The sequence below is a fragment of the Phyllobates terribilis genome, unplaced genomic scaffold, assembly GCF_046119375.1.
Source record: "Phyllobates terribilis strain yellow unplaced genomic scaffold, ASM4611937v1 Scaffold_5__5_contigs__length_657084704, whole genome shotgun sequence".
Taxonomy (NCBI): Eukaryota; Metazoa; Chordata; class Amphibia; order Anura; family Dendrobatidae; genus Phyllobates; species Phyllobates terribilis.
The window spans coordinates 273,313,269-273,330,839 of record NW_027362765.1 but is presented as its reverse complement, the minus strand read 5'-3'; the positions used below and the strand labels follow the sequence as shown (position 1 = coordinate 273,330,839).

The 17,571-nt window shown below is 45.3% G+C and overlaps 1 protein-coding gene and 1 long non-coding RNA gene across 2 annotated transcripts in view; one reads left to right on the top strand and one right to left on the bottom strand.

Annotated features, from left to right (window-relative positions):
* The window catches only part of LOC141272948 (nicotinamide N-methyltransferase-like), a 58,777-nt gene extending 53,842 nt beyond the window's left edge, over positions 1-4,935 (bottom strand). The window contains exon 1 of the mRNA XM_073684174.1: positions 4,811-4,935. The gene's annotated coding sequence lies outside the window, so the exon portion shown is untranslated. The remainder of the gene's footprint in view (positions 1-4,810) is intronic.
* Positions 1-15,694, top strand: part of LOC141272949 (uncharacterized) — a 73,489-nt gene extending 57,795 nt beyond the window's left edge. The window contains exon 4 of the long non-coding RNA XR_012322043.1: positions 15,505-15,694. This is a non-coding gene — a long non-coding RNA (uncharacterized lncRNA). The remainder of the gene's footprint in view (positions 1-15,504) is intronic.
* The last annotated feature ends 1,877 nt before the right edge of the window (positions 15,695-17,571 follow it).

Below are 17,571 nucleotides of genomic sequence, written 5' to 3'. Positions count from 1 at the left end.
GCCACCTACCACCTCTTCAGCTCGTGTTGTAGCCTCTTCCTCCAGCTCACACACAGCTGGTTCGGCTTCCTCACAGGATCGCCATGGAAGAATCTCTGGCACTGTTGTACAGAGACACAGTGTAATTCCACCCACAGCACCACTTTCCCAGTCATCCTCACACTCCCAGGCCAGTCTACAGCCATCGTTAGCACAGGCATGGGAGGAAAGGCGCCCATACTCGGCAAACCACCCCCGAGCACAGGCTCTGAATGCTGGCATTGCTAAACTACTGGCCCTTGAAATGCTATCATTCAGGCTGGTGGAGACTGACACATTCCGTAACTTTATGGCATTGGCAACCCCCCAAAATACAACGTGCCCAGCCGCTTTTATTTCAGCAGGCAAGCCGTCCCTGCCCTGCAACATCATGTGGAGGGAAAAATTAAACATGCGCTACAAAACGCCGTCAGTAGCAAGGTCCACCTGACCACCGATGCGTGGACCAGTAAGCATGGACAGGGACGATACCTTTCCCTCACTGCCCATTGGGTAAATGTTGTGGAGCCGGGTACAAATCTTGAGAGTGGCGCTGTACGTGTTCTGCCAACTCCAAGGATTGCAGGAATCCAGTCTGTACACATTGACTCCTCCTCATGCTCCAGTTCCTCTGAATCAGCGCTGCAGGAGCCGTCACGGTCTACCGCCACATCGACCCGTGAACGGTTACCTGTTGTGATGACCGATATGAGCACAGCCGTGGCCAAACGTCAACAGGCCGTATTAAAATTAATTTCTTTGGGGAATCGAAGCCACACAGCGCAGGAGCTCTGGAATGCCACCAAGCAGCAGAGCGACGTGTGGTTTGTGCCAGCGAATCTCCAGCCAGGCATGGTAGTGTGTGACAATGGCCGAAATCTGGTGGCAGCTCTGGGCCTAGGCAACCTCACTCACATCCCATGTCTGGCACATGTGCTCAACTTGGTCGTGCAGAGTTTTTTGAGGGACTATCCGGATCTTGATGCACTGCTTCACAAGGTCCGCATAGAGTGCGCTCACTTGCGGCGTTCCAGCAATGCAAGATCACGCATTGCAGCTCTACAGCGCCGATTACGTCTTCCGGAACATCGCATCATATGTGACCTACCCACCAGGTGGAATTCAATGTTACATATGTTGGAGAGGTTGTGTGAGCAACAGGCAGCAGTAATGGAGTACCAGCTGCAGCAGGCGCAAACAAGTCGCAGTGCGCGCCGTTCACACTTCACCACCACTGAGTGGGTCTCTATGAAGGACATTTGCCACGTTTTGCGTGCCTTCGATTATTCCACGCGGATGGCGAGTGCAGATGATGCACTAGTCAGCATGACTATCCCCCTTATCTGCCTGCTTGAAAAAACACTGCAAGCACTAAGGGACGAGGTTTTGGAAGAGGCGGAGGATGAGGAGTCACAAATGCCATCTGCTTCTCTACAGTCTGCGCAACGTGGTTCCTCACAAAGGCCTAGGCAGGGGACACTTTGTGAGGAGGATGAGGAGGAGTCAATGGATGAGGAAGACATCTGTCCAGAGGAGGGAGGTACACAATGCTCTAGTAGTCAGTATCTAGAGCGAGGGTGGGGTGATGCAGAGCAGGCAGAGATCACGCCTCAAGCAGGGGACAGCGTTTCTTGGCCAGTTTGCAGTCTGCAGCACATGGTTGATTTCATGCTGCAGTGCCTGAGAAACGACCACCGCATCGCCCACATTCTCAACACGGCTGATTATTGGGTGTCCACCCTCCTAGATCCTCGCTACCGGGACAACTTACAAAGCCTCATAACACCGTTGAACCGGGAGCGTAAAATGCGGGAGTACCAAGACGCACTGGTGCATTCCATCATGTTCTCCATTCCAACCGAGAGCAGTGCTGCTAGTGCTTTACAAAGCAGCTCAGTGCGTCGAGGCAGTGGAGGAAGCTCTGCACAAAGAGGGAGCAGAAGCAGCGCCTCAGCACAAGGCAAGACCAGTATGGCCGAAATGTGGCAAAGTTTTGTGTCCCCGCCGCCACAAATGTCTACACCATCACAGACGGCTCCAGTCAGCAGGAGGCAACGTTTCCGTCAGATGGTGACAGACTACATGTCTTGCCCTCTTAGTGTACTCCCAGACGGCTCTTCTCCCTTCAAGTTTTGGGTCTGTAAGCTGGATACATGGCCAGAGCTTAGTCAGTATGCATTGGAGGTGCTAGCTTGCCCTGCTGCTAGTGTATTATCGGAACGCGTCTTTAGTGCCGCAGGTGGTGTACTAACAGACCGTCGCATGCGACTATTCTCCGATAACGTTGACCGGCTTACTTTTCTCAAAATGAACAAGGCCTGGATCTCTCATGAATTTGCCAGTCCTCTTCCAGAATAAATAATTGGTTGGCAACAGTATCCAGGTCTCCTGTTCTGTTCATGTTTCTACCACCTGAACTGTAATCCCTGAGCTCCAACACCGCCAGTTGGTGCTCGGAAGTGCCGTCTGCACAGTCAACACTTGCTGCCGTGTTATTGGGGTTCAGTAACGTCAGCTGTTCCCCTGCTGTGTTCACGGCAATTTCTCCTGCTCTGTCCACATTCTCACTACTACAGATTTGAAAGTTTCTCCAATTACACCTCTGGCTCCTCTGTTTTCAGTATTATCCCTGAGCTCCAACACCGCCAGTTGGCGCTCGGAAGTGCCGTCTGCACAGTCAACACTTGCTGCCGTGTTATTGGGGTTCAGTAACGTCAGCTGTTCCCCTGCTGTGCGGACGGCAATTTCTCCTGCTCTGTCCACATTCTCACTACTACAGATTTGAAAGTTTCTCCAATTACACCTCTGGCTCCTCTGTTTTCAGTATTATCCCTGAGCTCCAACACTGCCAGTTGGCGCTCGGAAGTGCCGTCTGCACAGTCAACACTTGCTGCCGTGTTATTGGGGTTCAGTAACGTCAGCTGTTCCCCTGCTGTGCGGACGGCAATTTCTCCTGCTCTGTCCACATTCTCACTACTACAGATTTGAAAGTTTCTCCAATTACATCTCTGGCTCCTCTGTTTTCAGTATTATCCCTGAGCTCCAACACCGCCAGTTGGCGCTCGGAAGTGCCGTCTGCACAGTCAACACTTGCTGCCGTGTTATTGGGGTTCAGTAACGTCAGCTGTTCCCCTGCTGTGCGGACGGCAATTTCTCCTGCTCTGTCCACATTCTCACTACTACAGATTTGAAAGTTTCTCCAATTACACCTCTGTTTTCAGTATTATCCCTGAGCTCCAACACCGCCAGTTGGTGCTCGGAAGTGCCGTCTGCACAGTCAACACTTGCTGCCGTGTTATTGGGGTTCAGTAACGTCAGCTGTTCCCCTGCTGTGCGGACGGCAATTTCTCCTGCTCTGTCCACATTCTCACTACTACAGATTTGAAAGTTTCTCCAATTACACCTCTGGCTCCTCTGTTTTCAGTATTATCCCTGAGCTACAACACCGCCAGTTGGCGCTCGGAAGTGCCGTCTGCACAGTCAACACTTGCTGCAGTGTTATTGGGGTTCAGTAACGTCAGCTGAAGAAGAAGAATATGAAGAAGATGAAGAAGTAGAATATGAAGAATGTAAAAAAAAGAATAATACGAAGAAGGTGAAGAAGAAGAAGGTGAAGAAGAAGTGGATCAAAAAGATGCTGAGGATGATGAAGGAGAAAGTGTGGGAGAAGTAAAAAAGAAGGTGAAGAGCATGGAAGTAGTGAAACATAAATATCTGACAAAATATAAAAATACTTAACATAGTTAATATTTCCGTAACTCAGAACATCTTAAAAAAATAGTAATTCCTGCTATTCCATTTGATTGGGCTAAACCTCTATGCCTTTATTGTCTCCCCCACCTCCCCCAATACATTCTACATTATTCTTAGTTGTTTTCCTTCATGTAGAATTAACCTACAAGGAAAAAAAGGGTTTATTTTAATTCCGATATTTATGTCCCATTGACTTGCATTGGTTTCCGGTATCGGAATCGGCGATATCCGATACTTTTTCGGTATCGGTCCGATCCAATCCGATCCGATATTTCCCGATATCGGAAGGTATCGCTCAACACTACTCGTCACCAATTAGATGAGCTGCAGCATCTTATCCCCATTCCACTTTGGCAGAGTTGTATGAAACTATTGTGAAAATGCCAAAATTCGCAATATATTTGCACAACCTTGAGTTGTGCAAAAATTTTGTAACTTATCAAAGGGCTTTAAGCCAGATTTCTGGCTGAAAACACTTTGATGAATGGGGGCCTATGAGTCTCTATATCCAAACATCGCCATATACTGTACTATTACGTACAAATTCAGAATACTGCATAATGTATAGACATAGAAACCTATACACTTAGACACACATTAAATACAAGTACACAGCACACATGCTGTACAACACACGCTCATTACATACACATCATATAGTCACACAGACACACACATATATCATACATGTACTTAGTACACACATGCTGTATAACAAATGCTCAGCAGGTACACATCATATATATATTATATATATATATATATATATATATATATATATATATATACATAATACACACACACACACACACACACACACACACACACACGCTCCTCTGTGCTGCAGGAGAGGTTGATATCATTATTTACATGTGCAGCTCCTCAGCTTCTCCTGCTCACAGCAGCAATGTCCCGGCATCTCCCCCACTCTCTCCTTCTCTGCAGGGCTGCAGACCAGAGCAGGAGAAGATGTGACCATGGAGACTGGAGCTCCTTCTCTATCTCTCCCTGGGAGTGCACACAGGTAGACATGGCTGACCTTGCATCTTGGTTGCTGGCTCTCTCCTTCAGAGACGCAGTGCAGGAGGACAGGAGCACTGGCCAATCAGCTCTTCTATCAGTCTGATGCTCATTGGCCAGTGTTCTTCTGCATGGCAGGCCCCCCCTTTAAACTGTGTGTCAAGTTGACACCGACACAGTTCAGTGCGGCAGTCGCAGGAGATCCAGGGTTCTGGGGCCGGAGCCCGGATCTTTGTGACTCTAGCGACGTCCCTGCAATACATGCCATACCTTATCGGGAATTTATCCATTCGAGACATATCTGCTCTACTGACGATGCTTTGCACAAGGAGGGCGCCGCCATTACCAATAGATTAATAAACAGAGGCTACAATAGATTAAACGTCAAACGTGCATTGAATGACATCACTATAAAACCTAGATCAGAAATTCTGAACAGATATCGTAATTCCAAAATTTCAAATGATGTCCACTCTTCAATAACCTTTTCAACCGCCTACAGTCCCCAATTTAATGATATAAAAAATGATTCTAAAGTATTTACCTATATTTACCGCAAAATCATTGACGGAGGCTGTAGATGTGTCGTAAGAAGGGGTCTCACACTAGGTAACATGCTGTCCCCCAGTATGGTGGGAAATCTCAATTCAGCACCTACGCGGCCCACAGTCCAAGGCTTCTATAAATGCGCAGGAAATAGGTGCAGTGTTTGCAAGTTTGCATTAAATAAAACACGTTCCTTGACAACACCACAAAATACCGATTTTACCTATTTCATCAATTGTGATTCCAAATATATTGTCTATTACATAGAATGTCAGATGTGCAGATTAACGTATATACTGTAGGTTGTACCAGAAGAAAACTAAAGAAAAGGATTTTGGAACATATTGCAAACATAAACAATAACATCAACACATATTCTGGTGCATCAAAGCACTTTGTCTCAGTTCACAAGGGAGACTTCACACATTTTTTTGGTATTGAAAGAGTCACAACCACAGACGTGGTGGTAACTGGCAAAGAGAGCTTACCTTGAGAGAGTCGTATTGGATTTTGCGTTTAGACACTAAATATCCCAACGGGATGAATTTTAAAAATTATTTATTCTGTATTTACTAATAGTCCAATTTCTTTGTATTATAATTTCCCCCTTATTTCATTATATATTTTTACTTCTGTTACCTTGTGTCTTTGCCTTGTACAGCTGCGTCTTGACCTACTCAGCTTTTGCTATTGTGACTTCGCACGCTGTGGTGTAAGCCCTACCCTGGGAGATGGGGGACTCGGAGCCGGGTCCTATGTTGTCGATGGGGTGCAGCCGTGGCCCGGACCCGCTCCGTGCCCAGGGCCATCACACTAAAAAAAAGGATGGTACAGGCTTATCCGGGTTGAGTGGCTGATCTCGACTACGCCACCTGTGGCACCTGGTGAAGGCCACCAGCGCTGCTGCAGTCCGCTGAGGCATGGTGTTATCGCAGCCGTCGTTGTTGCTACTCCCCACAGGTGGAGCAGGGCCTCAGGGCAGAGGGACCGAATGGAGAGGGTTGTAGTGAAGGAGGTCTGGTGCTGCGTAGTGCGGTGTAGTGCAGAATAAAGAGTCCGGAGGCCATAGGGGTTAACTTCAGGGTTTTTACTCACGTTTTAGGCCGGGTCTCCCTCTGAACTTCTCTCAGAAAAAGGGTACGGGTGGCAGCTCCACTTCTTCCGTTACCCGGTGGGATCCTCAGGGCCTACCAGGCTTCCCTGACCAGGACGTAGAGTAGCAAGGTCAGGTGTTGGGGGCCGGTACCCCTCTTGCAGCCGGAATCCCTCTGAATAGATCAGAATAACGAGGACAGGTGGCGTATACCGCTCCGTCTGCATCCTCCCTGGGATCCTTTTGCGGTGGAGCTACACTCCTAAGCTCCGGGCCTTCTTGGTCATGGTCCTTGACCGGGTTGAGACATACTTTATCTGCAACCTGCCCCTCGACCCAAGGCTAAGGTACGAGGGCTGTGTCTCCATCCGCTGCTGGTCCACACAGGATCCACGTTCAGGGAGGGAGATCACAGTAGAAGAACAGTCAAAGAACCATGAAACCATGAAAAATGTGAATCCTCCACCCTCACCCACTAAATGGTTCCCCTATCTCTTGGTTCCCCTCTCTCCCAACTCCAGTAGAGGCAGCAGCTGGTGCATAATAGCCCCCTCTGGTGGGAGAAGTGTGGTGTTGGATGTGGAGGTTGGGTCCTGACCATCACACTGTTCTTACCTCAGAGGAGGAACACTACACTCCATTAAAGAAGTGCAGCATCCCTGTGGCGGTCGAACCCTCAGGGGCGCCACACTATTCTAATGTAATCAGCACAATCCATTGGTGATTGGTTTATTCCACCATATATACCAGTGTTCAGTGTTGTTTTAACATCCTATGACTAAGGGCAACAGAAACGCGTTCAGTTTCTTTTAACCAGTTTAAAATGATTTTTTCCTGAAAGGTTGTGCTGGATTACATTCTTCTAATTCCTACCACGGCTTTGCTCACCAGCAGGATCGGCACCCACCAGCGGTATCTCCACCTCAGCTTACCCAAGATACAGCATCAAGAGCTCTGAACCTAGCCTCCCCTCCCTCCATTGATTTAACCATATAGTGTACTGTAAATTGGGGAAAAAATCCAACTGCAGTGAAAGTACAAAAAAAAAGTGGAATTCCACAATTTTTTTATGCTTTTTTCTTTACCATTTTCACTAAATGCTAAAACTGACCTGCCAATATGATTCTCCAGCTCAGTACGAGTTCGTAGATACTAAACATGTATAGGTTCTTTTTTATTTAAAGAGGTTGTCCACTACTTTTACATTGATGGCCTCTCCTTAGGATAGGTCATCAATGTCTGAACAGCTGGGGTTCGGCACCCAGCACCCGTGCCAATCAGCCATTATCAGTGGCGACGCCCGCCGGCCGGAAGTGCTTACTTGCGTAGCTGGCCGTCTACTTTTAGAGGCCGCCACAAGGTAATGGACATCCACCTCCTATTCAACTCAATAGGAGGATGTGCTGTATCAAGCACCGGTCACTATAAGTTGACAGCCAGCTCTGTGAGTAAGTACTTCCGGCTGGTGGCCATGTGCTGGACCGCGGCCGATCTGATATTGATGACCTATCCTAAGGAGAGGCCATCAATGTAAAAGTAGTGGACAACCTCTTTAACCCATTCACCTCTGAGCCTGTTTTCACCTTCATGACCAGGGCTAATTTTACAATTCTGACCAGTGTTACTTTATGAGGTAATAACTCTGCAACGCTTCAACGGATCCCACTGATTCTGACATTGCTTTTTCGGGACATATTGTACTTTATGATAGTCATAAAATTTATTTGATATGTCTTGCGTTTATTTGTGAAAAAATTTGAAATTTGGCAAAAAAATTTAAAATTTAGCAATTTTTCAAATTTTAATTTTTAGACCCTTAAATCAGAGAGTTATATCACATAAATTAGTTAATAAACAACATTTCCCATATGTCTACTTTACATCAGCACAATTTTTGAAACATAATGTTTTTTTGCTAGGAAGTTAGAAGGGTTAAAAGTTGACCAGCGATTTCTCAGTTTTACAAGTCCTCTTTTTCTCTGAAGAGGCAATTTGCATATTAAATTTCCCAGAGGAGCATTGCATGGCGAATTAGCCTCCTTACCTTGACGTGCCAGAGCTGGTGTGTCACTCTCCATAAGGAGAAACGCTACCCCTTAGACTTCAGTCCAGAGCTTCTCACCTAGCCAAATCAGATCTCATACTTTGCACTGACGAGGGCCAACAGCCCGAAACACCGTGTCTGCAAATTGAGATTCTGATTTGGCTTTTATCCTAAGTCATATTGCACGACTCGTTAAAGGGTTGATTGTGACTTGTAGGATTGCTACTTCCAATAGGTGGCGCTATAGAGTACAAGTCCTCTTTTTTTCTGAAGAGGCAATTTGCATATCATTTTTACAACAAAATTTACAAAACCATTTTATAGGGACCACATCATATTTGAAGTGACTTTGAGGGGTCTATATGACATAAAATACCCAAAAGTGACACCATTCTAAAAACTGCACCTCTCAAGGTGCTCAAAACCACATTCAAGAAGTTTATTAATCCTTCAGGTGCTTCATAGAAACTGAAGCAATGCGGAAGGAAAAAATAAACATTTAACTTTTTTTCATAAAAATTTTACTTTAGACCCAATTTTTTTATTTTCACAAGGGTAACAGGGGAAATGGACCACACAATGGAATTTCTCCTTAGCATGCCAATACCCTATATGTGAGGGAAAACTACTGTTTGAGCGCACGGCAGGGCTCGGAAGGGACGGAGCACCATTTGACTTTTTGAATGTAAAATTTGTTGGAATCATTAGTGGACGCTATATCTCATTTGGAAAGCCCCAAGAGAGAAGAAAATTGGCATACACAAAAAATTTGGATCCTGCCCTGATTGAGAATAACTCCTTGTCTCTCTAATAACTGGTCTAGGTGATGGATTGATCCGTCTGTATCGATTATGAACTAAAAGGACTGAATTGTGGTATAATTCTTGCCACAAGTCACTCATGGATGTGCTTGGACATAGGATAATTGGACTTATGTTTGATCTGTGGCCTCAAGATGGTCGTGGTTTGCAGTTTATTATTCTGGGCTTCCCTGATAACTATATGTGAAATTTTGTGTATTTATATGTGCTGCCCTGGTCGGGCCGCTGCGGTCACGGTACTGCTGCACGGCGGTCTGAGTGCTGGTATGGTCCGACCGGGAGCGCGCCAGTCTTTATCAATTGTGGGGGTTAATAAAAAAATAATAAAAAGGGTTTGTGACGCCAGTTGGGATGTTTGGCCTGGTATGGCCAGGCACTGATGAAAATCCCTGGGAGTTAAGTGGTGATGAGCAGTGCCAGATGATTAACCCTTCCCAACCAGGGCTGGCTCCCAGGGGAGTTGGAGCAGGAATGGCGCAGCAAAAAATAATTAGCTTTTGACAGGGTAATAACCAATTTGCACCTTTTACTGGAGTTCTGCAAACAGTTCAAGAAGCTTCTATGCAATTCACATACCGGGTTTTGGTCAGGCCTGCATGGTAAGGGTTCAGATTCTCTGCTGTGAGGTTGTGTAGCCTTCCTGCTGCTAATTATACCTCTGGTAGACGATTCCTTGGATCCCCAGGGGTCCAAGATAAACAGTTACTGGATCGGTGATCCCTTCCAGCGAGCAGGCAACATGAATCCTGTCAGAACACTCACTATCTCTTGCCGCAGTGACTCCATGCAGTTGCTGAGCTCCCAGGTAAAACACTTTCCTGCTTGTTATATAAAGACCGAGCAGCTTGTACATGCAGAGAGTACACTTCTCTCCCTTGCACAAAGAACTCCATGATGCTCCTTCTTCCTCACACTACAGCTACTACTACTGAAGCACCTCCTCCCCTCTCTGAGGGATCGTGCACAACTTCCTGGTTTGGCAAAACTGCACAATGCTCCAGTAAGAGATTGAGTAACAATGTGTGTACATTATATAATAAAAACAGCAGAGAACTTACCCTCACCATAACTGGCAATACATATGAACCACATTACACATGCTGGCATTTTGTGGCGCTACAGAAATGGGCGGCACATATAGTTTTATATCTTGGAGTATTTATACCATACATCTACTCACTAATGCACTTATTTTAACTTAGCACTTCTTGAAAGTCTTTGGTTCGCCCTTGTCGGTATATATATATGATTATATGTATATACATTTCTTTTTGGGAAGGGGGATTTTTTGTGGGCGTATTTATGCCTCTCTCTGTGGAATATAAATGATTCCACAGGGGAGAGCTCTTGCTCTATTTTAAATAGCAAAAGGATTCTTACTAGGATTTACATACTCAGAGGCAAGTCAATAGATTCAATAAGACAAAACCCTAAATTCCTTATTAACAATATTCAAAAATCCATGTCACAGTGACACCCCAAAAAATTCAGTCTAATATAATTTAATGAGAGAGATACGCCTAACATGACAATCAAATGCATGATTAGAGGGGGCTTTGCATAATGGTATCAGAAAGTGCCTTCCATAGTGCAAAGTAGCAGAGTCCCATACATCAAACATAAAGTGCTATAGTGAAAGATGAATCAAGTAAATAAATATGATATACATGACCTGAATAGATGAATCACTGGCCCCGATGTACGTTTCGCTGTAGTTTCTTCCAGAGAGGGGTAGTAGTAGAGTTGAGAGTCCCATGGCTGCTTTTATATATGTATATTAACTATTTCCCGCCTGCAGGTCTGATGCCCACCCTGATACCGGAAGTCGCGTCACCACCAGACGCGTCCCAAGCTTTGCACCCGCCTCACCATCCGGCGTGTCAGGACAGGGGCGCGGCCTGGACAAGGCTCAGAACGCATCACCACGGCAACATGATCACTGCTTCCCCGCTGAGACAGCCTCCGGGCTGCGCATCCACGCCTCCCTTCCGACATGTCAGGATAGGGGCGCGGTCTGCAGTTGGCCCAGGATCTTTTGCCGTTGTTTTTGTATATCATTGGGGATTGTTTCTCACAGGGTGTGTCAGGGGCTGGGATTTCTAGGCAGTTGACAGGTTTGTCATTTTGGTTCAGGTTGTTGGGCATTACGGATGTTTCAAAAGACTTTATGGTACAACTGACGTTGAAGGGTTACAAGAGATCCTTCGGGACACAGGATAGAAGGAAACCGATCTCTTTCGGATTGTTAGGAGATATAATTAGTAGGCTAGAGTGTGTGTTTGGATGATTTTGAGAAAATTCTGTTTGGTGCAGCTTTTTCCCTTGCTTGCTTGGGAGCTTTTAGGATTAGCGAATTAATTAGCCCTACAGTGGCTTCACAGGATGGTTTGACTTACAAGGATGTGATCTGTTTGGCAGATTGGGTTATTTGGAGACTACAGCGTTCTAAGACTGATTAGACGGGAAAAGGGAGGTATGTGGTTTTGTTTAAAATATTGGGTTCGCTTTTCTGTCCAGTACAAATACGTCAGGAAGTATGTAGCTATAAGGCCTCAAGTGTCGGAAGGTTCTTTCTTTGTTCATAAGGATGGGAAGGCTCTTTCCAGATTTCAATTTGTGGCAGTGTTCCGTAAAATGCTGAAAAAGTTGGGACTCAATTATAAAGATTATGCATCACAATCGTTTAGAATAGGGGCGGCCACTGTAGCAGCTAGGTGGGGACTTAATGAGAATGTGATAAAACAAATCAGTCGCTGGGAATCAAAAATATATCAATCTTACTGTTAGGTGTCGGGTGTTTGCTGGATCTGAAATGGGTTCAGAATCATGAGTGGATTCTGTGGTCTCCCATTCAGCTCCAGCCAGGGCAGATGCTGCTCAGCATCATCGTCGGTCCCAACGCCTAACTGGTGCACGAGATGTACAGGTTGTCTCTTGGGTCTTTGTTCCTAGCAACATGAAGGATAGGTTGCGGAGGGAAACAGGGCTGCTACAGCCTAAGTCTAGGATTCTCTGCAGTGAGCATGCCCATGACATGGAGGACCATGATTGGTGGTTTGGGAGTCAGCTGATCCGGTGACCTGACACCGCCTGATTGGTCGCGGGTGACGTCACCAATAGTGCGACGGTGGGCAGGGCTTAATCTTTAAATAGCCCACCCACAAACATGGCGGCGCGCTCTGATCATTGAGCTATGTTGGTGTTGTGTGAACTCTTGGCCTTTTGGGCTCCACGTGTGCTTTAGCTTCGGTCAGGCAGGTTAGCGGGGGGATAGGCAGCCTTAGATGGAGGGAGGCAGGTAGCTTCGTCTGACAGTCTGGCTCCGACAAAGGGGTCGCCATACACCCCGAGCAGTCTGCAGACGCAGTATTCCCGAAACCGCTTGTAAGCCATGTGGAGAGATACTGCTCAGTCCGGTAGCATGCCGGCTGGGAGCTCGTATACGCCGGCGTGTATCACACACGCATCCTAGCGCCTGCTGTGTAGTCCCTGTGCTGTAAACAGGGCTACAGATACATTATTTATCGCACATCTCTCGTGCAGTTAACGGAGATAGTGCGAATCCCTATTCCTGTTCCAGTGTGCAGTAACACGGGTTCGGTTGCTTTCCCGTATTTAATAAAGTCGTTTGCAACCGTCCCCTTAACACTTACATTCGTTTGCATATGTGAATTGTTATAATTTGGTTGGCTTATTAATTTGTGCTTCTAAGGCCATGGCCCCGCTATCCGTATTTGGTCAGTGTTCAGTCAGTATTTTTTTCTCAGGAGTGGGAGTCAAAACCAGGAGTGGGTGATAAATGCAGAATTGGTGCACTTGTTTCTATTATACCCTTTCTCTGATTGTTCCTCATCTGGTTTTGGCTCCCACTCCTGAGAAAAAAAACTGACCAAATACCAAATACTGATAATGGGGCTGTGGCCTAATGTTGTAAATTGCCCCCCACCTCCCCGTCTACAGATCCAGTGATGTGCTTAATTTGGATTTTGAGTCATTATTTTGAATACTGGGGGACATTACAAGCAGACATTCAACCAAAGGGTAAGCTCTTAGGCTATGTGCCCACGATGCAGAAATGAAGCAGGCCACCGGAGAACTAAGTATAATGTTTTTTTTAAATTTTTTACGTTTTAATTATTTTTTTTACTAATGGTACCCGGGTTGGAGGAGAGTCTCCTCTTCTCCAGATCCGGGTACCATACGAGCATTGAACCGCATAGCATCCGCATGCATACATGTATGCATGCGGATGTTATGCAGTTCAATGCAAGTTCAATGGCGGTGATTTGACCGAGATTACGTACAAGAAATGGTTGTGCTGTGGATTTTTCTGCAATGATAATCCACAGCGGAAATTTCCGCAGCATGTGCACAGCACGTGCGGATTATCATTGGGAAACATGGCAGAAAACTTAACATGCGTTTTTAATGCGTTTTCATGGCGGAAATGGCGTTGCACAAATGCATTAAATCCACATCGTGGGCACACAGCCTTAGGCCTCGACAGAAATGAGGCGCAAGTTCCTTGGATCGGGATACGGGGATTGTTATGGAGTGGAGTTCTTCCGCAGTTTCACTATTATTGTAGATTGAATCAGGTCCCTGATGTGCTGGTCCTACATGTAGGGGGCAACGGTTTAGGAACCATCTAGGGACCTTATCAGGGACATCAAGTTTGATTTAACTCGTATTTGGAATTTATGTCCTGGGGTTATAATAGTATGGTCTGAAATGACAGCTCGTCTCTCTTGGCGGAATGCTCTCTAATTGGAAAGGATCAACAAGGCTAGGGGGCGCATTAATAAAACTGTGTCAAGTTTTGTTAGGAGAAAAGGAGGTTTGGTGGTGGAGGTGAGAAGGTTACGGATGACCCTGGTTAACTGGGGTTTGGGCACATCAGAGGGATGGTGACCCTTAATCAATTGGTGTGTTTAATTCCTCCTTAAATGGTTTCCGGGGAACAGTGAAAAGTTGGTATGGGCAGTACTATTACAATTTGTCAACCGCAAGTTAGAGTGGTGCGACTGGGGAGTGTTCTAGCTTGTACTGCCCAATGTTTTATGGTTGGCCATCCAGGATCTCCTCTGAAGAAAAGGGTGTTTCAAGTTCTTGTTATGTTTTTTGTATTGTAATTAATTAAGACTGCTGTGGCCAATTTCTCCATCGTCACTCAGCATCATGTTTGGTCATTCAATTAATAACATAGACAATTTTCAATACCCTAAGTCGAGATAGGGCTGGAATGGGTGCAGCTAGTGGAAGCCCGGACATGACAGTAGTTTGAAATTGTGAGGTAAGGAAAGGGTTAACTGCAGGCTTTGCACGTAGGCATGAAGAAGTGGGGAAGAATGTGGAGTAGGTTAACGTCCAGCTCATTGGGTGGGGCATTAGCTTTTATTGGGGGGATAGTTATGGAGAGGAGTAGTGTAGGGTACGTTTATATAGGAGAGTAGGAGCCAGGACCAACTACTTCTCGTCAGGATCCAGGACCAGTGAACGTCCCTCCCACCCGCCCTTATTTTGGTGTTTGTTGTTGACCAAGTCCAGTGGATTGGTGTGGGATTCTTTTGTTGTGTTTGTCTTGTCACGGCAGCTGGAGGTGATGAGGTCAGGGATGGCCTTGGTTAATTAGGGTTTGGGCACATCAGAGGGATAATGACCCTTAATCAATTGATGTGTTTAGTTTCTCCTTGAATGGTTTCCGGGGAACAGTGAAAAGTTGGAGTGGGCAGTACTATGACAATTTGTCAACCCCGAGTTGGAGCGGTGCGACTGGGGAGTGTTCTAGCTTCTACTGCCCAATGTGTTATGGTTGACCATCCAGGATCTCCTCTGAAAAAAAGGGTGTTTCAAGTTCTTGTTATGTTTTATGTATTGTAATTAATAAAGGCTGCTGTAGCCAATTTCTCCATCATCACTCAGCGTCATGTTTGGTCATTTAATTAATACCATAGACAATTTTCAATACCCTAAGTTATGACACATGTGCCAGTGTGAGACCTGGACACCCAGGACTTTGCATGGTAACTCATATGTTGTGTAATCTAAATGCACCGGATTTCTATCTGTATTGTATATAAAGGATTGATGTCATCTGTATGTGTCCTTGTGTATTATGTAACCATGTAGACAAAGCACTTTAGTTATTAATAACATATAAACTTATTCACAGAATTAATTGGGATTGTGATGTTACTGATTCTTTTTAGACTTTGCTGTGCACTATCACGTCTTGCTTGAAAAAGACTCATGGGAATGGGACCATTGGTAATGGATGATCGGAAGGCTGATTAATGTCTACTGGAGATAATCTGAGGGGTGTGATCTTTCTTGTACACTGATGTGGACTCCTGACCTGCTGTCTGACACTGCGTATAGGTGGGAACGTGAATTTTATACATATGGATGATCTGACGTGCGGTGGATTTCTGTGTTATTAAATCTGTGCCATAAATGTAAGGAAATGCAATGACTAATAATGGAAGAATTATTATCGGAATATGCTAAGATGTTAGTAACAATGTTTTAAAAAAAAAATCCGGCCTCCTCCACCCCGTAAGAGCCGGCCATCTCGCACCTTTTTCCCCAGTTCTATGACCGCACTGTCATAAGTATGAGGAAATCCAACTACCGGTAATGGTAAATTTATCATAGGCATGTGCAAGATGTTATTAAAAAAAAAAAATCCGGCCTCCTCCACCCCTTAATAGCCGGCCATCAAGCACCTTGGTATTTCATCATTGCCCAAGACAGCACCAAAAATTGGAGCTAAAATGAGCAGGAGGAAATCCTATTACCGGTCAGTGTAAAATATTTGGCACATACCCATGATTATAATGAAGCGCAGATATTATGGCGCCTATACTTACCCCCAGCTCATTGGTGGATCTGCTGGCACTGTCATTGTCAGGGTCTTCTTAATCAAATTTTTTAAGACTGCAAATCTAATTTTACACTTGCATCTGGAGGATGTGCAAGCTGTAAAGTCTTGTGTTCTCTATAGGCCAAATTTTCCCCATTTAAAAAAAAATCCGGCCTCCTGCCACCCCTTAAGTATTCTGTATGGAGCACTATATGGGGCCCATTATTCTGTATGGAGAAATACAGTACAGACCAAAAGTTTGGACACACCTTCTAATTTAAAGATTTTTCTGTATTTTCATGACTTTGAAAATTGTACATTCACACTGAAGGCATCAAAACTTTGAATTAACACATGTGGAATTATATACTTAACAAAAAAGTGTGAAACAACTGAAAATATGTCTTATATTCTCGGTTCTTCAAAGTAGCCACCTTTTGCTTTGATGACTGCTTTGCACACTTTTGGCATTCTCTTGATGAGCTTCAAGAGGTAGTCACCGGAAATGGTTTTCACTTCACAGGTGTGCCCTGTCAGGTTTAATAAGTGGAATTTCTTGCCTTATAAATGGGGTTGGGACCATCAGTTGTGTTGTGCAGAAGTCTGGTGGATACACAGCTGATAGTCCTACTGAATAGAATGTTAGAATTTGTATTATTGCAAGAAAAAAGCAGCTAAGTAAAGAAAAACGAGTGGCCATCATTACTTTAAGAAATGAAGGTCAGTCAGTCCGAAAAATTGGGAAAACTTTGAAAGTGTCCCCAAGTGCAGTTGCAAAAACCATCAAGCGCTACAAAGAAACTGGCTCACATGAGGACCGCCCCAGGAAAGGAAGACCAAGAGTCACCTCTGCTTCTGAGGATAAGTTTATCCGAGTCACCAGCCTCAGAAATGGCAGGTTAACAGCAGCTCAGATTAGAGACCAGGTCAATGCCACACAGAGTTCTAGCAGCAGACACATCTCTTCAACAACTGTTAAGAGGAGACTTTGTGCAGCAGGCCTTCATGGTAAAATAGCTGCTAGGAAACCACTGCTAAGGACAGGCAACAAGCAGAAGAGACTTGTTTGGACTAAAGAACACAAGGAATGGATATTAGACCAGTGGAAATCTGTGCTTTGGTCTGATGAGTCCAAATTTGAGATCTTTGGTTCCAACCACCTTGTCTTTGTGCAACGCAGAAAAGGTGAACGGATGGACTCTAAATGCCTGGTTCCCACCGTGAAGCATGGAGGAGGAGGTGTGATGGTGTGGGGGTGCTTTGCTGGTGACACTGTTGGGGATTTATTCAAAATTGAAGGCATACTGAACCAGCATGGCTACCACAGCATCTTGCAGCGGCATGCTATTCCATGCGGTTTGCGTTTAGTTGGACCATCATTTATTTTTCAACAGGACAATGACCCCAAACACAC